General features: G+C 35.4%; 1 protein-coding gene across 3 annotated transcripts in view; it reads left to right on the top strand.

Moving 5' to 3' along the window:
* Window positions 1-6864: 6864 nt before the first annotated feature.
* Window positions 6865-24935, top strand: part of LOC129725815 (anion exchange protein 2) — a 196062-nt gene continuing 177991 nt past the window's right edge. For 2 of the 3 annotated variants that reach the window (XM_055682071.1, XM_055682060.1), the window contains exon 1: window positions 6866-7573. The gene's annotated coding sequence lies outside the window, so the exon portion shown is untranslated. Of the gene's footprint in view, window positions 7574-24935 lie in introns of all 3 variants that reach the window. The other variant, XM_055682058.1, reaches the window with a different exon arrangement.

Below are 24935 nucleotides of genomic sequence, written 5' to 3'. Positions count from 1 at the left end.
TCGTTGTATTGTTAACAATTTAATACATAACAGTTGCTTAAGTTCGATTATAATCAAATGAAATGGGAACGTATAGGGCAGCCAAACTTTGAAACCACGTGTTCAATCATAATTCATCAGTTTACCCTTAACTAGCCCGCTCATCTGATATCGATATTGATTAAATCGGTTGTGTAGTTTCTGAGATAATGAAGTTTCGTGATTTTCACAAGTCGGTACATTACAGATGAAGTTACAGTTCGATTACAGTAAAATTCAATAGGGTCTTCTGAGGCAGTTAGACCATTCATTTGACACTAATTTTGTGGAAATCGGGTTAGCCTTCTCTGAGAAAAGTGAGTGAGTCCAAGTAGTCATCGGAATATGTTCCTTTGCATAGCTGGATTTCACATTTTTAAACATAACAGGCAAACTAATAGTCCGATTGCAAAACAAATCAATAGGGTCTTATGGGGCAACTGGACCTTCCATTTGACACTGATTTTATGAAAATCGGTTCAGCCATCTCTGAGAAACATGAGTGAGATTAAACAGTCTTCAGAACACATTTCTTTTCATAACTTTTGAACCACAAGTTCAATCTTTATAAAATTCCAAACTTAAGGGTTTTCCAGGTAGCCCGTTTTTTTGAGACCAATTTTGTTCAAATCGGTTGTGTAGTTTTTGAGATAATGATGTTTTATGATTTTTACTATTTGATACATAACCTCGAAACTAAAAATCCGATTACAATGAAATTTAATAGGTTTTATGGGACAACAAGACCTTTCATTTGCAATTAATTTCATGAAAATCGGTCCAGTCATCTCTGAGAAAAGTGAGTGAGAGTAAAAATCTGCACATACACTCACACACACACATACAGAAAATGCTCAGCTCGTCGAGCTGAGTCGAGTGATATATGCCATTTGGCCCTTTGGAGCACTTTTATATTTTCGGTTTTGCAAGTGATTGCTATACCTTTCTAGGAGAAAGGCAAAAAGACACATAGCTACACCACAGATGATACATTATGCATTTATAGTTCTACGATCTTTTTTTTCTTAAGATTTGCTAAAATAAAATAAGTTAAAAAAGCTAATTTTCGTTAGTTCTTTTTTACCGTGCATGTTTGTTTATATTTGACAGCGCAATTCCATACATTTTTAGTTTCTCTTAATCCTACAAAAATTGTGACTAAACGTGAATAAGGATGCTTGACTATTGTGCCATAAGGAGAAGATTTAGATTGCGAATGGATTGAAGAAGAGGATGGTCATTTAGAAATCAGCAATGATACTGTAGTTACTGCCTCGGTTTTCTATGTCGTCGATTTGCGACTCCAACAACAAAACAAAATCTAATAACTAAGGATAGTTAAACGCTTTTTCTAGTTATCTTTTATAATCTTCTTTTTCTTTCATTATCAGTTTTTCTTCCAGTAAAACCGTTCTAATTTAGAAAAAATGCATTTTTTACAAATTTTTCAATTTTAAGTCAATTATAAAATGGGGTATAAAACGTGACGTAATTGAGGGGGTAGGGTCAAGGAAATTGTAACAGTTTGAGACAAGGGGGAGGGGGGGGGGGTGGTTAATTTTTTCCAAATTTTGCGTGACATGATTAATGGATGGTCCCTAGGCTTAGTAATTTAAAATATAATATTTCTAACGTTATCTTAATAACGTATAAGGATTATAAGATTTCAGGGCTCATAACTTCGGAATTTTCAGGATTGTTAGGATTACGGCTTTTTTAATTTTGTGTTATTATGTTTAGGATTTTAGGCTCTCGCGATTTCATTATGTAATTATTTGAGGATTCTCTAGTTTTGGGATTTTAACATGATTTTATTTTTGGATTGCTAGATTTGCTAGATTAATTTGGTTCTTAGGATTTGTGGATTTCGACATTTTGGCAATTTTGGATTCTCTGATTTTTGGGTTTCAAGTAAAGTTAGCCTCTGATATGGTGTACATGAAATAGATGAAAGACTAACGTATTGAAATTTTTTTCATATTGCATTTACACTTCAGCTAATATATAGTAACTAGTTGGCCCGTAGTGGCTAGCCACTTTCAAATGCAATTAGGACTATTAAAAGTTGGTGTTTAATCTAACATGATGAATCATTTTTTTGAAATATCGAGTTGAAGATCAAGATGTAACTATGATACCATCGACAATTCGATGCAGATGGCCAGCGCTGGTTTAAAACTTAAATAATTATCTAAATTGCGACAAATCCTTCGGTCAGTAGATCATGAAAACGCGTGGGTTGATTGCTTACTCGAAAACGAATCTGCACAGCTGTTTTCTCCAATATCTGAAGACTTTTTCTCTTTTTCTTGATTATTTTCGAAAAACTGTTTTCTAACGATTTTTTTTCTAATTTCATAACTTGAATAATAGTTGATTTTCTCAATTGTTTGATGTTACATATGTTATATTCAAACTAAACTTACAAAATAACTAAAAATGAATGTGATTGGAAAAAAAACATTACAAAATCCATTGCTCATGAGAAAACACTGGATTGCTCAAAATAATATTCACACATGCAAAAGTTTGTCTCTGCAATTTGTTATTAACAATAGCAAAGCTTGGAATAACGAAGTACTGTCATTGATGGGTAGTTCAAATCCCTCTCTAATACCCCGATATAACTTCACACATGATAAATGACGCGCATAAAACATCTGTCATCTGCGTTCCACCACAGAAACCTTTTCTAGTGTTGCGTAACAACATAACAATCCTCATCCCATTACCACCACCTTTGTCTACTTCTTTGTTTTCGTCATCTTCTACATAAACAAACAAATATTATTTGATGAAAAATAAAAAAAAGTTGGCTTACTGTAGCGCATTTGCAGGATAGTAGATAAACCTATGTTTAATTTTTAAAACTTTGAAAATTTCATGTCGATATTCAAAAATATCTTGAATACGAATAGTAAATAATGTTTACAAATAATGACCAATAGCTTAACCTGATTCCGGCGGAGAGAAATCAGTTTTTACCTCAAGAAATGTACTTCAAACTCTTATTACTTATCAACTCTATACACAATCAACACAAACTCTATTACATATTGAATATCAATCTGTTCTCTAACCTTACTGAATAATTTCATCGTGAAAATTTTCTAGCATAATTATTGAACTTGAATCAAAGTTTGAATGTCACCCGTCGGGAATGGGTTTATCTTATACTCTATTTTTTTTGTAACAGCTAAAATTTTGACGTATCAGCAAATAAATTATCCCTTTCTCCGTACATCTTGAACATCGTAGTATACTTAAAAAATTAGTTTGGGGTACAATATGTGCAGTATGCCTTGTGTAGGTTAAATGTCTTTCCTATTTTTTAAAATTTGAAAAAAAAAATGATATTGCTCTATCTTTATTTAAAACTTCTTAAGAACATTTTTGTAAATTTTGTTTGAGCTTAGAGAAAGAAAGTTGGATAGATTTCAAGTGCGGCTTGTCACGCGCCATAAGCTTGAAATTCGATATGGTGTTTTGCATAAAATAGTTTTGCCGAGTTACACCCGGTTTGCTTCAATTTTTATGAATACACTTACACTTCACACTTGAAAAAATCCAAACTGCTTATATTTTCGAGCAAAAGGTTTATAATCCCCATCATGTTCTTGACTTTTTCATAGTCTATCCTCAATAAATTACAACAGGTACTGCCTTATTCCATAACTTGACAACCCAATTTTGATGGTAATGCCATGACATTACAGAACTTATTGGGCATGTAACTATAAAATAACGTTCATAATTAACCGACAGTGGTTTGGCTAACTTTAGATTTCATCTACATGCTTGATATCTTTGATACTATGTCTTTCTTACATCCTAAAATTGCCTTCCGCTCTTTATGACGTTTTTGGCGGTTTTTGTCGATGCACCTGCATCAGAACCTATAGCCATGTGCTAATTTAACACGTGTGCCGAATATTAGTTAAGACGCAGTTGGCTTTGATTTCCTTACGACTGGATTCATACCAGGCGAGAGGAGGTGAGTGGAGGACTAAAAGCAAAGGTAACTTGTAGTTAGAACAGGAGTGTTTGCGTTGCTACCCACAAAAAAATAACAAACTTTAGTGTACCTCAGCTTAAAAGTTTGCTTGGGAAAAAGGCAATTTGAGTAACTTTCGCTTGTCGTGCGCGTGACTGAAAGACAAGCAAACTATATATATTCCGATTTCCCGATTAAATTTAGTGAACTGATTGCTCTACAAAAAATATTACAAGGTATACAGCCCTAAGGTTGCATGAAATGGTGACATGAGACTAAAAACTGTAATTAGAGGAATTTTTAGTTACAAAGGTTGAAAAGTTCGCAGACAGAATCGATTTTATTCAGTTACTTACATATTTTTGTTTTCAGCTTCCCCGTCATTTTCTGGAATATATTCAAAAACTCTCGAAAGATCTTCGTTTACACTTGGCAATAGTGTGCCTGTAGTGTTTTTTTTTTTTTGTGCAAACAGCATTTATTTCACAAGGCACAAACGTATCGTTGTTGTTGAAGAAGCACCAAGAATTTCTCGTATTGCGTATGAATCAGAATTAATTATATTTTCTCAAAAACTCGGCTCATAAACTCTTCTATAAATTTGTATTTTCAGGAATTTACTCTTTCGATTCGAAAATGAAATGAAAATTAACTTATAACCGTTGCAAAAATGTTCACTTCTTCTTGAGAAGCTTATGGTTTTCATGGTAACCATATTCATGAGATAACCATCAGCAGCAGCATTGCATTTTTTTCCTTGATTGCACGCGAATAGAAGTCGTGTACCGCTGCAATGATAGACGACGAGAAACTAGCGACACTCTGTTCCACATATACTGTACGGTACTGTTGCTTCTTCCAACATGTTTTCTTTCAAGACGTCAGTTTTTATTACACTCTAACAGCAGGTTTAGAAATTGTTCAAGGAAAGGGGTTGTTTCAAACTTTTTGAAAAATCTTTTCCTTCGAGACATCAAATTAGTCCAAGTTCATGGAAGCAAACATTAATTGACCTATTGGAACGGAGAGACTCTTTCAATTTTTTTATATTGATACGGAGAATTCCACAGGGAATGGTTGGTGTCTATTCATGTCGTCTGCGCTAGGAGTGCTCGCATGTAATTGGTTCATTATTCGCGTAGATTTGTCTTTGAAATTTTTATCAATTTTTACCGCTTAGCAATGAAACAATAGTGATAACTGGAGTTTTACAAAATTGTTCAACATTTTATCTATCGAACAACATATCGGTTTTCGTTATCCATCATGTGGTTATGCTGTTATTATCGTTTGAAATCTGATGCGACATTTGCCAGTTTCTTTCCAATTTTACAGAATGCATCTCAGTGTAAAAAACAAAGACGTAGTCCCACGTCAAAATATTTCCGTAAAGTTGCTCTACAATATTTTTATACTTATTTACTGGATTTATCTGAGGGGTCACAGAGTCCGCTTTGACAGCCGGGTAGTCGTGGGTTCGAATCTTAGTAGAATCCGAGCCATTCGATATCAACGGACTTAACCATGGGTTAATTCTCAGGTTTCTCTCTACAATTCTACAAAATTTTGAGAAATATCTCTTGTTATTTTTGTCAAAAAAATTCTCACAATAAAACTGGCCATATGGACATTCGGTGGAAACCTCTCCAGGGAATTGTAATTAGCGATAATATTGGTTAGAGGCAGTGAGGCTCAGGATACTAGGCGTGAAAAGGAAGGGAGAAAAATCATACACACAAGCACTGACTTTGGTCTCGATCACACAGGTCTGTTAGAGTTATCAGCGTCAGCTGACTCTTCTGTGTGTGATGAAACATTCCTTTCAGTCGTATAAATAACGCTTGCACAGCAGTGTGAGTAGTAAGGGATGAGCAATAGAATAAGCAGGCAGTGGAATGTGATACGCATATAGATTAAGGAACCGTATCATTGTCCCCCGTAGTTTAATTGGTCAAAACACTATGTCGGAGACAGGGAGATTGCGGGTTCAAGCCCCGTCGGGATGCGGTATATTTTTACAAATCTGTATCATATATCCAGTTCGCTTATTTTTCGCTTTCCCTGCTGCACACATTGTTGCCTTAATGAACACAAGCACGAATTATAATAATTCTGTCACCTACGCTAAATAATGATGATGCTAATAATAGAAATGCGATCGCCCTGGTGTTTGCTGCATACCAGGACGATTTAACTGAAGAATAAAAAAAAATAATTTATTAGGAGACTCAAAAATTGTTGTCAATGATATTCTGTTTGTTTGTTTTTTTTTTGTCTGCATTTTCAATATTATACCGATTTTTGAAGCTTAAAAATTCGAAAAACCAGTGACCATTTTAAACGTGAACACGTTTTTCAACATGTAGCGTCACATAAAGTTGTAGGTATGTTGCGTCGCTAGCGCAAGAAGTTGTTAAGACATCGATCACTAGAAGCGGGCAACTCACCGACCGATACTGCGTTAAGTGAGCGACGATCGCATGTTGTTGCGTCCATGCTTTGTTGTGTTTTTCTTTCCTCGAAGTTTCTCGCATTCTAAACCTTTTCTACACACTGTTTGTCAAATAGTTGTTGGTGCACGCGCGCTCGGGATAGGTTGGTTTGGTTTGGGTATGGTAGAGTGAGTGAAATTGGCCTGAATGTCGCACGCAGACGCATTATTTTTTGTTTCCCTACTTGAATGCACATGTGCATCTATGCACTTTTAACCGGTTCTCACTCGCTGCTAGGTCTCTCATTTGAAGTCAGTAGTCAAGTCATACACACCCAGCAGACCAGTTTTCTCTCTCTCCCAAATGACTGTTTGCTCCCGCGGCTTGTGCCATTCACACCATATTTTGTATTGTTGCTTCGGGTGATTGATGGTGAACGCACGTTTTTTAAGCATTTCTCGTTATTAGTTCTGCGCCACGCGAAACGTGATCGATTCGGTTAGTTTCGTTCTTCGGCTTCTGAAACTAGACCACACTTTGCTAATTTGCTCCCTCTTGGAACCGGTTACTGTTTGGAGTAAGAACGAATTCCCAGTGCTGTTGGCCAGATTCGGCAGAAGAAGACCGTCGCGCACGCTGATGCCTAGACATATATTCCTGGCTGTTCGAATTTCGGCACCATTCGATTTGCGCAAAGTGAAACAACCAGCGTTCGGAAAAGACACGCGTTGATGATCATTGAACCGAAATTGAAATCTAGCGAAACTAGAGTGGGTGATTAAAAATAATCTCGTTCATCGAGAATATATCTTGTCATCCCGTCTACGGATTGAACGCGGAGAATTGCGTGTTGACGCTGGGAAGAGCAGCCCCAGTTGACCTTCTGCTTTTAGGGCCTGGGGTGGTCTCTAGAGTAGTAATTGATTTTGCGAAAAAAATTCCGCTCTTTTTAAGTGTAGTTGTGATCAAGCTGTGTGAAGAGTGCTGGGAAAAGAAAGCACGTGAAAGCATTGCAGAAGTAATGTAAAACTTGTTGGTGAATAAAAAAAGGAATGAGGCACAAATACTTCGGCTTAACAGCGCAAGGCAACATCAACGTATGCAGCACATAACGAAAATGTAGCAAAAGGTAAGGGCACATACGGATGAAAATATGTAAACAGAGAACATAGATGACAAGAAACGAGGAAACACGTGCGACTGTATGTGTACGTTTGCATAGTTTGGGCTGACCCGAATTATTGACCATAGTCACGTGTACTCTTGGTCAGGCTCAGCGTTGCCATTGTGCCAGATAAATCTGGATTTTGCCAGATTTTTGTTTGCGCGCCAGACAAACAGATAAACCTCAGAATCTGCCAGATATTTGTAAATGAGCCAGATATTTGCCAGATTTTATCCGCGTCGTCTCGCAAAAAGGTCATTACTGCGAGATGGGCCGTGCCTGGCCTTTACCTACCTACATCCGACGAGCAAAATAAAAAAAGGCCATCACTTTCAATTCTACCAGGAATTTTATCCAAAAATGAGTGACAGATTTTTGCCAGACTTTTTATTTTCGTTTTGCCAGATTTTATTCGAAACATAGTGGCAACCCTGGTCAGGCTGGTAATGTTATTTTATTGTCTTCTTTGTATTAGTGTTTTTACGCAGAGGTGTTTTTTGCATAGTTTTGTTTTGTTTGATTCTTCGAACCGGCACCGGTAATTGTACCTATGATATAGCCACGCGATCGGGAACATAGTGGCGAGGCAATCGCCAAGCCTGTCTAGAACAAATCCGGGTGAATGTCCGAGGTTGATTTTTAGATTTCCCTTAGGACGGGTGTTTTTCTGTTTAATCTTAATGGACGAATGTAACAATAGCAGAAACTGGCGTTAGATAATACATGCGAAACTGGTTTTTCTCTTTCGTTGGCAAATAAGCTTAGTCTTCGATTTTGTGATGTTACGTACTTTGTAGTTGATACTTCATTATCATTGATGGATTCGACGCCGAAAGGGTCCGTTTCTTAACCACGTGGTCATAAAAAAGGGACGGGGGGGTTTGTCAAAAGACCACGAAAGACCACGCACGGGGGTGGGGGGGGGGGGTAACGAAATGACACGTGGTCCTTTTACCTGACTTATAATTTATTGTGTCTACCAATTCAAGAATAAAGCTTTTGCATTTTAGAAATATAGAATGTGCTGAAAGTTTAATAATAAAAATGTAAAAAATTTAGGCGAATTTTTTGCACTTGACAAATGAAAAGACCACGTGGTTAAAGTCGCAAGGGGGGGGGTTGGCCAAAAGACCACGAAAGACCACGGGGGGGTACGGGTGGTATAAAAAGTGATCAAAATATGAGCACGTGGTTTAGGAACGGCCCAAATGGTTTAGATGCATTTATTTTCTGATCCAAGTAACGCTAAACCTTTGGTTCAAAATGTTTAGGTTTTACAACCAAACCATCTTGGGATGTGTTAAACAGAATTTGAAACCCCTTGTAAAAATCTGAAAGAATCTGAAAGGAAAAGCTCCGGCAAGATAAAATTTTTGCTTTTGAAATGTTGAAGTACATATGACTATGATTTTATAGAATTTCAGTGATTACTGCAAATCATGAAGCTTATATCGGTAAACTTACGTGTCAAGCTTTTACAATTTTTATTTTTAAACCTTAGATAATTAAAAAAATCAAACATAAAAAAAAATAAGTTGGACAAACAACTTATTACCACTGTAATCCTAATCAGTCATGTTTTAAATTGTAATTTTGTCATTCTAAGAAAAGTGTAATTTTTTAAAGGAGGCAAAAACCTCGAAATTTAATATATCTAGAAGCTCAATTTTCACAAATCTGTAGGGGAACTGCTCCATTATTCATCTCAGCCCGTATATTAATCTCATTCAACATGTAAACACAATTGAAAACAGGAAAAAGTGCATATTTTCTTCTTAAACCAATCTGCTAATCCATGGAATGGATTCTTCTTAGTTCACTTTAGATTCCTCATAAAGTATAATCCTCAAAAACTCACTTAAAGCACTAAATTTGATATTATTGTCGGGCATCTGCACTCGAAAGCTCACTTAATTCAATCACCTAGGTACCTCAGGGAACAAAATCCGCGCATCGTTCTATACGGCTACAACGGGAGTCGTTCAGCAGCCAACCAAAGTTTTTTTTTCGTCACTAGCCGACCACTTTTTATTTTAATCACGAAACAAGAATACTTTAATCTTTAATTAATAAGAATACGTTAATCTTTGAAATTTTCACCTCAAATTTCCTTAAACAAGCTTGAATTAGCAGAATTATATGAGATGAATTTCTACAATTCCTAAATTTCAACTGTATGTATTCTCATCTGTTTTCACTGCGTTGAAGAAAATCAAGAGTTGCCAAATCAGTTTCTGTTAATACGAACAAATCATACTGAAAATGTTGAATTATGCCGACATAATTGACATAAATCTACAGCACTGTAGTGGTTACCTAGGTTACCTATTAAGCACGTAAACAACTGCAGCGGATATCTAGGTAACTACTACGACGGGCTGCGGCTACGTTCATTCATTACAATGTGATTCATTCTTGATTGACAGTGTGATGAATATGGGGGCATCGTGAGATGAATAATTGAGCAGTGATTCAAGTTTTGAGATGGATATGGAAGTGTTGTGCAAAATGGTTTGTTTTACAAAATTCAGGATAAATCTAGCTAATTTTACTTAATATATAATGCTAAACGATTCCATAAGAGTACGTAAGCATATTTAGCTTATTTTTTCAATGATTTCGTGAGAATTTGGTGTTTATTCCGTGCATTCTTCGCGAATATCGGCTTAATGAGATGAATAATGGAGCAGTTCCCCTATTTTAATTAAAACTGCCAAATGCAATTTTGTCCTACTAAAAAATATAAACACTGTTGAGATTTTTTTTTTGTTATCTATAGATACTCGGCTCAAAAAATAATCCCAGAATTCACCTGAGTAATTAAAACTACTTCACAGTAAATGCGTTTCATTACTGCATAGACAGAATTGAGGTCACTGATTTGCCTACAGTATATCTAAAATAAAAACAGGAACATAAACTGGAAGTTTGCTGAAGATGATATGGTCGGCATGCGACCAGACCGAACCAAGCGCCATTTTTTTTAAATTGAGTTTATAACACTAGTGGATGTTGAAATTACTAATCTATCTTTCATCAAAAAACGAAATCATTTGAACTGTGCGAAATGGTATATTAACAAAATTTCTGTGCAACAGCTTGCAGAAAACATACGGAGTGATGAAACTTTGATCGCCGATTACTCGAAATAATGTTTTTGGCGCTTGGTTCGGTTTGGTTGCACGCCGACCATATCATCAAACTCGCAATTTAATATTTTAATTTTTTGGTCCTCAAATAGAACTCTTTTTCGAATATCAAATGTTAGTTATGATAATACCTGATAACACCTAGCAATTTGACTTCAAATAGCAAGGAAATGATTTAGACTTCAAGTTATCTGGGGACATTCACATAAATTCTAGTCTTAAATAGTTAACTTGAAATGAACGTTAGCGAATAATCTGCATGAAATAAACATTCTTCAAACTGTCGCTAAATGTTAACCATTAATTTTTAGCTACAACTGAACAGTGTTCTTAACAGTCAGAGGTGGTTTTTCTTAATTTTGTTTGGTGTTGAAAATAGCGACACAGAAAAATAATCTTTGTCATTTATTTAAAAGCAAGTTTAAACGTGATAAAAAAAATTGTCGCGTGCATAAGTGAGCAGGCAAAAAAGAGTATTTTTGGGTAAATCAATTGTTTTATAGTTATTTTTGGACCTATTTTTCGAAAGTGTTTAATTATATGCGGAAGGCTGTTCCAAACTTGAAAATATTTTTATTGTGTGTTACAGGTAAAAAGGAAGGCCAAAACCATTGGCGTAACTAAGGAAAAATCCTAGGGAGGGCTAATTTTTATGCAAAAACGGTATAGCAGGTTTTTTTCATTTTTTGTCTTTTTTGTGGGATCCGATTTCGGCACTGCAGCAGTAGCTGGAGGAAGTCGATTCATTCTCATTCTGTTCTCAATCTTTTTCATTCCTGGGCTGTATTCGATTTGTGGTGATATGAACCGAAGTCCATAGTTGAAATCACTTACCGGAATCGACGATTCCTTTAATTGCAATCAGAAGAACAAAATTTTAAACGATTCGGGAAAATGTTAGCAGAGTTGTTTTATTTTTTATCTTTTTTTTTGACGTTGGACTAACGTCTATATCGAAGTTAGGCACCTGAATTTGAAAATCTAGTAATTCAACCGGGGAAAACCAGGGAAAAGTGGTCAGGTTTTGAACGCTTATATATCAGTCATTTCTTTTCAGAATTTCGAGGTTTTGGCATCAACCGATCAGAAATTATTTTACGGTTGAATTTATGTAACAAAAATAACCTATTGTTCGAGATACACTATTGAAAAATTGATAAATCACATCGATTGTCTAAATCATACCGAGCAACCAATCACCACCTCTCTTCACAAGCACAGTCGACACTAACGGATACAACCGATCTGACTTTGTAAACAGTCTCACAGCTTTCAACCAATAACGAGCTCGCTTTCGGTAGCTGAAACAGGTGTTTCAACACCGTTTTAAAATGCTTCTTTTATCATTACCACTGAACAGATTCTAAACACCAATGGCTTGATTGATAGGGGAAATATTGCGCAAGATTGTCATATAATAATTTAAATATGTTTTCGATACTGAACTAGTTAAAAGTTGTGTTAAAAGTCGTGCACATTCAACCAATCACAAGCTCGCTTCTTGTTTGCTCGCGGATGGATTTTTGCTTTGGGCTATATAATAGCCTGTGTCGTCTCATAGCAGTCATCAGTTAACAAGTGAAAGGCCACCAGGCCGGTCTTGTATAATTATTATTGTCATTGAAAATATTAAAACGTCTTAACGAACACAGTTGTGAATTTGATTTTACAGCAGCGATTTTAACTCCTTCAGCCAGTCTTTATTCATCGAGGAAAAATTACTACCTATGAATGATCAACACTTATTTACTAGAAATTTGATTTAGATCAAAACGGGTTCTTTTGAGTATCATAAGTTATTGGTAAAAAGAGTTGCAAGTTTTCTCAATGAGCATTCATTAAATTTTCGTTTTTGTTTCTCGGTGCGCGGTTTTGATTTTGTTTCTCGCACACAGAGAAAGAAACAAACTTGTCGCTATCGTGAAAAATAACAAAACAATTAGAAATGCTCTAAATCACAACTGAAGAAGTTAAGATATTTTCCTGTCACTCGCCCAAACCTTGATAACAACTACCGAAAAACGTGTGATTGAGCTCTTGCTATATTGAGTTATTGAACCAAACGTTTTTTTTTTTCAAATACATGAAGTTATATGCTGGGCTGGAACTAACCTAGCATTAGTTTTATCGATTAAATGTCAAACAATTTTCAAATTTAAAATTTTCGGTTGAATCGTTCTGGGCTCCAATTTCAGATAGTTTCGTAAAGTTTGCTTTTTGCTTAGATAGTAAAATTTTACCAATTCACTCAATTAAATGATTGTCTTGGTAGTGCAGCAAACAAAAGGTTGATTCGAATATGTATGAAATGACTGCGATTAAATAAAAAATATCCATTCTTTTAGTATATATTATTATTTATAACGTTTTAACGCCTCAGCATCCAGAAATGCACTGTTAGATAAAATTGCAGCAAATACTAGAGTTGCAATTCTCTCTATTATTTGTTTTAATGGAATATAAGAATACCGTAGTCCAACGTCATGCGGTCGTGTCTTGAATACCACCCTCCTACTTTTTTCTTATGTCTAAACTTACCCTTAAATGAATGCAAATGATTTTTTCTCTGCATATCGTTGTCTGAATCAACAAAAAACTTCTTTTTGAAGCAACTGGTGAAGAGACTCCCTCAAAGTAACAGAATACATTTCCTCATTTTGTTTGCCTAAATAAATCAATAATCATTTGAATATCTTTATAACATGAAAGAGAAATATGCATTTCAGTTAGCCATTCAGCGATGTGCATCTGATCAGTGATGGCAGATTATTTTCGTTAGCTGACTCAATACAACACTAAATTTATGACCAAGAAGAGCACTGTTAGTTTTGATAAAGCAAAATAAAGGATTACGACCAGATGGAAATATTGTATGCTGTTGGCACGATGATACCGGAATTTTGTTTAAATCGAATGAAATGCGATATCGCAGGTGTTTAGTGAAACATAGCAATACAGAAATATAGTGCATACAGTACAGCAATACAGTTGGATTGTGCGAAACCACATCAATATTGTGCGAAATTAATGCAACTTTTGGTTAAATTTGAAAACTTTATAACTAATGTTTCTTGTCTATGACGCAACGTTTAACATATAATCATGATTTTCTCATGTTTTGGTTACCAAAAATGGCTAAAATAACAAAATGTATACCAGTGCTAGTATCGTCTTACATGTTTGTTGAAAAAAAAAAAACAGTATCATCTGCCTCCTATTCGCTGGATAACCATTGCGTTATGCTTTTCGCACAATGTTTGTGCCGATTGAGAGCAACATTTGTACGTTTCCGTGAACATTTTGTGTGCAAACATTATGGCTTAAGGATTTATATTTTATCAATCATTCATCTTTCATCTTTACATCGAAAAAATGTCATACTTTAAATTTATTTATTTCTAAGTTCACCCACTAGAAAAAACTGAAAAAAATCACCGTGTCAAACTCATTTGACACAATCTCATATGACGTTGATAATTGTCCTCTGCTTTGCACAATTTGTCTTTTGGTACGAGGAGTAAAGTTATTTATGCTACTCGAGACGGTCCATGTCTGTAGGAATTACAGAAAATATTCACGTCTTCGCAAAAAAAAAATCGCTGCACTTACCAGCTTTGAACACAAAGGAATATCTTGTAATTTTCACTACTAAAAGGCACGCGTTGAGAATACAAGCGAGTGCTTATGTGCTAGAAGAGCTTCGAGAAGATTGCTGAATGCCACAGTTAAAAAGATTTCGACAGCTCCCGCTGCAAAGCTTTCTGCGGTGTTTAAGTGTCTTTTTTGTGTACATTTTTTCTGAAAAAAAAACCCGATTACTTTGTGATAAGGTCGTATGTTTGAAAATAAACAAAACGAGTGAGAGTTATATCCCTTGTACTTCACAAGCACAAATCATCTCTCACTCGTTTTGTTTACGTTTAGACATACGATCTTATCACAAAGTACTCCAGAACTGGTCTTTCAAAATACTACAACTATACAGCCCTAGGGGTTGTATGAAATGGTGACGTAGGACTAAATATATAATATATGCTAAACTAAATATTATTATATGCTGCTCTAAACTGTTCATAGGTAACACTACCGTTTATTTTTGATAGTCGTTATTTTAAAACTAACGATGCATGAATACATGAAAATTTTACACTAGTAGTAGTTGCGAAAATTCTCATAACTCTTTTCTTCAAGCATCTATAGTTCGGAAAAGAACCGATTCCATAATATTCAGTTAGTAATTCGTGCTACAGAACGCTGATAATCGCACCATGAATATTTTGTTGGCCGCGCATAAAATTTGCTCTCCGCTGTGCCCTCCAGTAGCTGTGCCAGCAAAATATCCTGCAGCGAACGATGGTAACTGTTGCTGCCGTAGGTATGCGAAATAAAGGTGTAACATGTTCCGCAGTGAAAGTTGACTCGTATGCAGCTCTCGTTTCTCAATGTCGCCTACCTTTAACAGCTGCACTGCTCTCGCTTATGTGTAACAAACTAAACTGAAGCTTAATTTTCCACACGCAGTCTTTTGTATCGAGTTCAGCGTAGATTTTTACCATTACGGCGTGGCCACATAGCTTATAGAAAGAAAGAGAATCAAACCAAAACATATTCAATACTACTGAGTGATTTTCATAAGCATCAAAAGAATGTTTTTGCTTTCCCGATGCGAGAATCACTCTGGTTCTTAGATTAACTAATTTTCGTTGCTAATATTTAACTGATAACGGTGTTCGAGTGAACACAAACAAACAACTAAACCGGAAAATCACTCAATTTAGCAGTGTAAATTCTTGAAATGAGGGTTATATCTTGTTGTGATAAACTATTCATAGGCAACATTACCGTTTATCTCTGGTGCGCCCTGGTCGTTATTGTAAAAATGATCATTTTGAAATAGATAATCATTTCACACTAGTAGTAGTTGTGAAAATTCTCATAACTCTTATCTTCATCATCTTATAGTTTTGAAAAGAACCGATTTCATAATCTTCAGCTCGAAATGTAGCTACAGAATGCTGATCACACCACCACCGGTAGCATCGATTATTTTGTTGGCCGCGTATAAAATTTGCTCTCCGCTGTGCCCCCCAGCAGCTGTGCCAGCAAAATATCCTGCAGCGTACGATGGTTATTGTTGCTGCCGTGTGCAGAATACAGGTAACATGCTCCGCGGTGCCTGGAAGTTGACTCGTATGCAGCTCTCGTTTCTCAATGTCGCGAACCTTTAACAGCCGCACCGCACTCGCTATTGTGGAACAAACTAAACTGAAGCTGAATTTTCCACACGCAGTCTTTTGTATCGAGTTCAGCGTAGATTTTTACCATTAAGGCGTGGCCACGCAGCTTAGACAAAGACAAACAAACCAAAACACTTTGTTGAGTCAAAATATGTAGGCAGTGGAATTTATTTCGTCCATGTTATTGTTATCTGTGCTTGGGAAGCAAGCCAATAACGATAGAAATATATGGGAAAGCTTGACCTTGGAACTTTTCACCTTTTTCCACCATTAAGCAGTAAAGCAACAATGTTGAACATAATATCAAAAAATTGTTACACATTTTATCTATCCACCGACATATAAATGACAAAGATGCATTAAGTCGTTCGCTTGCTATAACCGTTTGAAATCTGACGCAACATTTGCCAGTTTCATTTTCATTTTCACAAAGTGTAATCTAGTATAGAAAACAAAGACGTAGTCCTACGTCAAAAAGAGCTACGTCCATTTCAAACCAACCCATCCCCACAGCTTGTCACAAAACAATCATACCCTCCCTTCCCTTATGAATGTTATGTCATTTAAGTAAGCTCCCTAACCAATTTCAGTTCTGTTCTGTGTCTGATTGTAATAATTATCGGGGCATAACCCATCTCAACATCGTTTACAAAATTCTCTCCCGTATTCTGTTCCATAGACTTAGGCCGTTATCGAAAATCTTTGTTGACGATTACCAATGTGGTTTTCGAGGAGGACGCTCCACTACGCACCAAATGTTTACCCTGCGACAGATCCTCGAAAAATTTCGAGAATTCAACCTGCAGACGCACCATCTGTTCATTGACTCCAAGGCAGCGTACGATAAAGTAAAGAGAAATGAGTTACGGCAAATTATGCTCGAACATGGTTTCTCAACAAAACTAATTAGGCTGATACATGCCACCCTTGAAGGTGGCTATACATTATGTGTCAGGATAGCCGGTGAGATATCGGACTCCTTCGTGACGTTAGATGGTTTGAAATAGGGAGACGGGCTGTCAAACTTATTGGAGGGTGTTATACGGAGGGCTGGCGTGCAAAGAAGCGGCACCATCATTACGAAGTCTCACATGCCTCTAGGTTTTACGGACGATATCGATATCATTGGTATCAACCGTAGAACAGTGGAAGAGGCTTTCGGACCTCTCAGGAGGGAAGCTTCGTGACCAGGGCTCATCATAAATCTGGCCAAAACGAAATACATGGTGGCTGGTAGAAACCGTGGTGATCAAGATCGCGCCAAATGACCTATGGTCGAATATCGACCATTTTCGATTTGAATGAAACTTTGCACACGTATTTGGCTTAGCAAACTGAGCATTTTTCACAGATGGAGAGATTTTTTACACCCATGAGTTACATTCTAAAAGGGCGTATGTCTTTTGGCATAGGTTTTATTCGAAGCATTGTAGCCCAGAAACCGTTGGTTGTATAGAAAAATTTGTCTGAGAATGAGTTGAAGGGAATTAAAAATGCACCATAAAAAATATACTCTGTACAAAAAAAAACTCTTTTGACCAAAAAAAATTTAAAATAAACATAAAATTTCAATTTAAAAAAAAAGGAGTTGAGTTTTTGATCAAGCATTCCAATGTACGTATGGTTTTTGCTGGAGAACCATGGACAAATTAAGAAAAACGTGTATTTTCCGAAATAATTATAATTTTTCGAGCTTAAATTAGAAATAACTCGAAAACCAATGCCTTTATAATGTTTACTACCAAGAGCTTTTTGATTCAAAATGACTCTCTGCATCTTTTAAAATCATCATAATACTAATATTTTGAAAAATGTTTGAATTAGAATTTTCATAAAAAAATTATTCTACCATAAAAAAATTATTTTTCATTTCTCCATCCTGGACTTTTTTTTAAAAGTTGCGTATTAACGTCAGGTTTCTTTAAAACAAAAATAAAAAAAAATTCAACTCCTTTTTTTAAATTGAAATTCAATGTTTATTTTAAATTGTTTTTGGTCAAAAGAATTTTTTTTGTACAGTGTATATTTTTTAAGGTGCATTTTTAATTCCCTACAACTCATTCTCAGACAGTTTTTCTATACAACCAACGGTTTCTGGGTTACAATGCTTCGAATAAAACCTGTGCCAAAAGGCATACGCCCTTTTAGAATGTAACTCATGGGTGTAAAAAATCTCTCCACCTGTGAAAAATGCTCAGTTTGCTAAGCCAAATACGTATGCAAAGTTTCATTCAAATCAAAAATGGTCGATTAAGTTTTCGCGTAGATTAGTTAATACGCAACTTTAAAAAAAAAAGTCCAGGATGGAGAAATGAAAAATCATTTTTTATGGTAGATTAATTTTTTTATGAAAATTCTAAATCAAACATTTTTCAAAATATTTGTATTCTGATGTTTTAAAAGATGCAGAGAGTTATTTTGAATCAAAAAGCTCTTGATAGTAAACATTCTAAAGGCATTGGTTTTCGAGTTATTTCTAATTTAAGCTCGAAAAATTATAATTATTTAGGAAAATACACGTTTTTCTTAATTTGTTCATGGTTCTCCAGCAAAAACCATACGTTCATTGGAATGCTTGATCAAAAATATACAATTCATTCTTTGACAACAAAACGATTGGGCGAACGGTTCTCAAGAAAAGAGTTAAATGTTCTAAGTGATATAAATATATTAAGAATCAAATATCTATTTTCGAGTTTTATTATCTTAGGAACATATTTTTTTATGACATAGATACTTTACAGAATTAGTTTCACCTTATATTTTATTTACATCATAAGTAAATGATTCGTCATCTTTTGAAAACAGCTTCGTTTGTATCTTATTTTCTGAAATCGGAACAAAATAGTAATACTTTTGTGTGGCAGCTATTATTATAGATTTTTTGAAAATATTGCTCCATTCTGTTACGCCTTGTTCAGTTGTACCCAACTGTGTTTAGTTGTACCCAACTAAATGACATTTTTGATGAAGTTTTATTATTTTGCTGATTAGACCAATCATACAATTCTTTTGTGCTTGTAATGGGAAGTTCATGTTCTTTAGCTAAACTTGCATTTCCTGCCATTCGTTTTAATTTGCAACCAATTGCATCGGCTGGGCCTTTACCATGAGAAGTCGCAAAAAATGCCACTTTGCATCGACGTTTAATTTTGTTTTGAACTTGCAAAGACTTGCAAAGTTTTTTCTATTTTTATATTGTGAGGCAGCTCCATCAGACATAAATATCGCTTTTTTCAACTGTATTGTTGTTTTCAAAAAACTCATTAATTTGGCAATGAACACCTGAGCCGCAACAGTATCATGATAGAGTACTTCCGATATTATGATGAAGCTGATATTCTTAACCTTCATCGTACCCTTGTGTGGAAAACCACACAATTGAATTTTGTTTCGATTTTTTTCGAAAACTTCTCGATCGATTTTGACGAAATTTCTTGGCAATTAATAAACCATCAATCTTACACAAAATATAAATTTTTCAAGGGAAAAATATTTTTGGTTGATGAGATATTTAAAAACTTACGTTGTTTACCCTGGTGTGTGGATTTCCACACATACAACATTCTAATTTATTTTGGACAAGAAATAACTTTTGCCCCAAACATATTTTTTTATTAAGTGCTTTCATACCTGAAGCTATAGGTACCAATTAATCCTGTTTCCAAAATCGAAAAAGTTGTGTATGTGTGCGGAAGTATGTGTATGTGTGTTTATTTTCATTCTTACGACCAATATATCTCGATTTTCTCAGCACCGGCTGAACCGATTCGATTGTTCTTAGTCGCGTTTGAAAGAGCTTAAAGTCTAGTTAGATGATGGTGAATATCGTTTTGATCCGAAGGTTCATTCAAAAATGACGTAACAAAATGTGATCAGTTTATATGGGAACTGATAATCTAATTGATTTTTTTTTCAACGATTTGACTGAATCTAGGAATGTATATAGGTGCATTCTTGTAATTCGCAACATGAATATATAAATCAAATGACTACGTGAGACATGTGTAAAAGTATGTGTTTATTTGTTTCATCCCAGTGTGAGAATTTTCACACATATGGGTTAGATATACTAATGCAAAAAGTACCTATTTAGTGTTTGCACTGCTTGGTTGAGCAGTGTTCAACATTTACACAGTTTTATGTCTGCTGCAAGACAAGTGTACTCGCACTTTTAGGTATATTGAAATAAATTTAGAATGGATCTCCCGAGTTGGTCTATAAAGCCAGTCGTCGTGGGTTCAGCTCGGCTCTCGGCTCGGGATAAACTGTTAGTGTTAGTAGGATCGTAGCGCTAGCTCCGCAATTGTCCTTTACACTAAACAGTTGACTGCGAAGTCTGTGTATAATAAACAAAACGTCGAGTTCCGAATCGGAAAGTAGCACCAAAGCTTTGCTTACTTTGCTTAGCATGGATTTCAGAATATTCTTACGAACATTCCTAACACCGAATTGCTTCATTTGGTCAAACCGATGTTAGGATTTGTTTGTTCAATTGCTATTATAGCATGTTTAATTGGTCATATCATGTAAAAACGTTTTGTTTCGTAACTTTTGCATGAACCATCGGATCAAACAGATGTGATAATGTATTTTTCAAGATTGTTTTTGTACACTACGCATAATATCATCAATTAGTTACCTCCAAGATACTTCAATGTACTAGGCGTTTCCACAAGTTTTTTTTTTTTATTTCAACATATCTTTCGAAATTATCATTTAATTTTATGTATATTTTTGAATAAAAATCTACCCTCCAAATCCCAACAAACGCATCTAGCACCAAAAGGACTCAAATCAGTCAAACCTCTGGAAATAAACCGGTTGGTTTATCAGTTCCTATATAAGCTGACCACATTTTGTTACGTCATTTCTGAATGAACCTTCGAATCAAAACGATATTTACCATTAACTAACTAGACTTTAAGTTCTTTCAAACGCGACTAAGAACAGTCGAATCGGTTCAGCCGATGCTGAGAAAATCGAGATATATTGGTCGTAAGAATGAAAATAAACACACATACACATACTTCCGCCCACATACACACCCTATCCGATTTTCGAAATAGGATTGTTTGGTACCTATAGCTTCAGATATGTGAGCACTAATTGAAAAAAATATCTTTGGGGCAAAATTAAGTTGTTTCTTGTCCAAAATAAATTGAAAAGTTATATGTGTGGAAAACCACACACGAATACACGAATCACAAATTGATAAAGACGTATTAAAATGAGCTTGACTGTTCAATATTTTTAATTTTGCAATAACGTTTTCGTTTAATTTGCGTAAGCTTGATGAGCACCGATGATCAGGAAAGGGTTTACAGCATTTGGGCTTGGTTTATTCCATTTTCACTTTATTCATCTCCACAAAATACAAACTGTTACTAACACATCTGGAGTAGTGCAATCGTATTTATATACGAAAACAGATATTATAGGTAACCCAGTAGTTGTTGGTTGCGTACTTTACAAACAGTTATTATTAGTGAAAAAGTAGGTAGTGTTGCACGACAAACATATTTTTTATAAAACATTCGGCAAGGGGGAACGTGTAGGTAGGCTAATGTTTAGCGCTTGAGTTATTTATCCAATCGTTTTGTTGTCAAAGAATGAATTGTATATTTTTGATCAAGCATTCCAATGAACGTATGGTTTTTTTGCTGGAGAACCATGAACTAATTAAGAAAAACGTGTATTTTCCGATATATTAATAATTTTTCGAGCTTAAATTTAAAATAACTCGAAAACTGATGCCTTTAGAATGTTTACTATCAAGAGCTTTTTGATTTAAAATGACTCTCTGCATCTTTTAAAATCATCATAATACAAATATTTTGAAAAATGTTCAAATTAGATTTTTTATAAAACAATTAATCTACCATAAAAAAAAACATTTTTCATTTCTCCATCCTGGACTTTTTTTAAGAAGTTGCGTATTAACGTCAAGTTTCTTAAGAAAAAAAAAAATAAAAAAAAATTCAACTCTTTTTTTTTAAATTGAAATTTAATGTTTATTTTTTTTTTTTTTTGGTCAATAAATTTTTTTTCGTACAGCGTATATATTTTTTATAGTGCATTTTTAATTCCCTACAACTCATTCTCAGACATTTTTTCTATACAACCACCGGTTTCTGGGCTACAATGCTTCGAATAAAACCTGTGCCAAAAGGCATACGCCCTTTTAGAATGTAACTCATGGGTGTAAAAAATCTCTCCACCTGTGAAAAATGCTCAGTTTGCTAAGCCAAATACGTGTGCAAAGTTTCATTCAAATCAAAAATGGTCGATATTCGACCATCGGTCATTTCGCGCGATTTGTCTCAGTTCCTAACTTTTAGTGACAAATTTGGCAAATTCAATTTTGTTTGGCGACAGGAATCAAGACTCTTCTACACCCTGTTGTGCTCAGATGAAGCCCGAGAGCAGATCTTTTAATTTGTCCAAGACTAAAAAGGAACCAAAGGCTCGGGGCCCAAAAAATCATTTGACACTCCACTTCGGGCAAGCTCGACTGCCAATTCGTTACCAGTAATTTTTGAATGTCAGGGGATTATAGATGATTACCCGATCAGTCAAAAATATCGGGATTATGACAAATCTTGATATTTTGTTACGAACTTTTTGTTACAAATTGTATTCTAAACATTGTCTCGTAAATAGTTAAAATATCAAAATTCCCATCAAAATTACTTACTGATTATTACAAATTATAGCAAGTTTTGTAAGGTTTTAAGCAGCAAAAGATCACAATTTGTTAGAATGTACAATATTTTGTTAATTGAATAACAAATTTTGTTATAAATATACTAAAAAAAGACGTTTTTGAACATTCAAGTGTATGATAACAGAATTTGATATAATTCTGTACTTCTTATCATTCTGGTATATCAAGAATATTACAGGCTTTGTTATTTCTATCAAGTTCAGATATATTTGTGTTACCCGTTTGTTATAATCGTTTGATCGGGTAACAGTATTCACAGTATTCACATTGCTAACTTCATCTTGTAAAGTGCTACATGCAATGACCAGCACCGATCTAGAATTGTGACAGCCCATTCTTAGGCTAATTGGTGGTCTTACCATTGCAGTATAGACCCAGTGAATTTATTATGTTTTGAGACCTCAGCTTGTACCACACGTCTATTAATTCTTCTCTTTTAGTAAATAATACAACGTGATATTTTATTGGGATTTACGGAGAGCCCAATTTCATGACACCACTTTCCAGTTTCCTCCAGAGCCTGTTGCATCAGGTTAAACATTTTCATTATGCACAGTCCAATGATCAACGTAAAGTAATACTAAGCAACAAAAGCTCAAAACAGTTGCTTCAAAAATGGAATGGTTAAAAAGCTATAATCTTTTTAACCATTCCTGTGAATTTTGGCGCCCCTAGTGTATGCAGTAACACGTTAAAGTATAATAGCTCGCCGGGTTCGTTGCTAGGGGCACCCAAATCCATATAAATGGTTAAAAAGCCATAATCTTTCATTTTTTCCAGTTTGAGCTCTAGAGCAAAGGGGTGTTTACAAGTGTAATTATCAGCGAATCCAACAATATCGCACGCTTAGCCTTGGGGCTAATAGCGGTCTCGATCAACTAGATTATAGTTGAGAGAATTCGTTATCGATATTGTTTTTGGCACATTTTGCATGTGTAGGATAAGTACAACGATACACCGTGCCCCAGTGCTGAATCGAGAAAATTTCCAGCTCGAAAAGTTCCTTGACTCGATCGGGAATCGAACCCGATATCACAACCGTGTGGGAGAGCTAGCCGACCGACATTGCTAACCACAGAGCCACGGGGACCACTATCAGCGAAACCATGAAAAGGAAATCCTAGGTTACTTAGTTTACGCAAAAAAAAACGTCCACAAATAATGCCGTCAAATAAGCGATCCCTAAGTATCTTATGTATCCACGTAACGATAACTAAGGGTATTTCATGAAAGAGTGCCGCTTCAATTATGGCATTGAATGGAACATTGTCAAAAGCTTCCTCAATACCTGAGAAAATTCATAGACATGATTGCTTCTGTTGAAAAGTTTAGTTATATCATGGGTAACGGTAATGGGATTTTCCTCTTTGATGAGCATGGTGCATTTCATGGAGAAGTCGTCTCGAAAAAGCTTCATTACGGATGTCATGATCGGATAACACTGGTCGACAAAAAGAAAAAAAGCGCATTCCAAAAGCTCATGTAGCGAGGTTGCTAGTAAAAATCAGCTTTGAAATATTGACGTAGAACTACGTCTCTCAGGCAGTTCGGCTGCATGGGGAAGTAAAATTAAAATATAAAAACGAAAAAGGAGAAAACACGTCCAATTTCAAATGTTAATATTTCGGTTAGTTTTAAATGGATTTCCTTCTTGCAGCAATCGATTGGAATATCCTCCATGTATTCACCTAAATGCAGGAAATTGTAATTTGATTACTCGAACTATTCTACTATTTAAAGTTGTCAAGCATTGTTAAAACGCAAAACCTCGACCTCTGATTGGACGCTTAGTGCTCACTTTCCCAAGCACGGTTGACAGAATTACAGACCTAGTAAATCGGGAATGTACTATTCGGTCTATATAAGAGCCTGCTTCGCTCTAAACTAGTCATATAAGTTCTGGACAGCAACTACGACAGTCCTTACTTAACAGCAGCAGCAGTGGTAGCGGGTAGCAGCAGCGATTGTGGCTGGTGCAGCGGCACTTTATCTAGTGAAACGCTGCCCTTGTGCGGTAGCTGGGAGCATCCGTAACAGTAGTAAACACATCAGCTGGCATTTTCTTCAATGAGAAGTTTCCTCTATTTGACAAGACGCTAATGTTCTGGAATGGTGGCATTCAAGATATATGAGCTGTCAAATTTTCAGTGAAAACAGCTTTCAACTGTGTTATCATAAAGGGCCATCCACATACCACGTGGACAGATTTTTAA

Source organism: Wyeomyia smithii, chromosome 2 (genome assembly GCF_029784165.1).
Source record: "Wyeomyia smithii strain HCP4-BCI-WySm-NY-G18 chromosome 2, ASM2978416v1, whole genome shotgun sequence".
In the NCBI taxonomy this organism is placed as follows: Eukaryota; Metazoa; Arthropoda; class Insecta; order Diptera; family Culicidae; genus Wyeomyia; species Wyeomyia smithii.
This window is presented reverse-complemented; position numbering and strand designations above follow the sequence as displayed.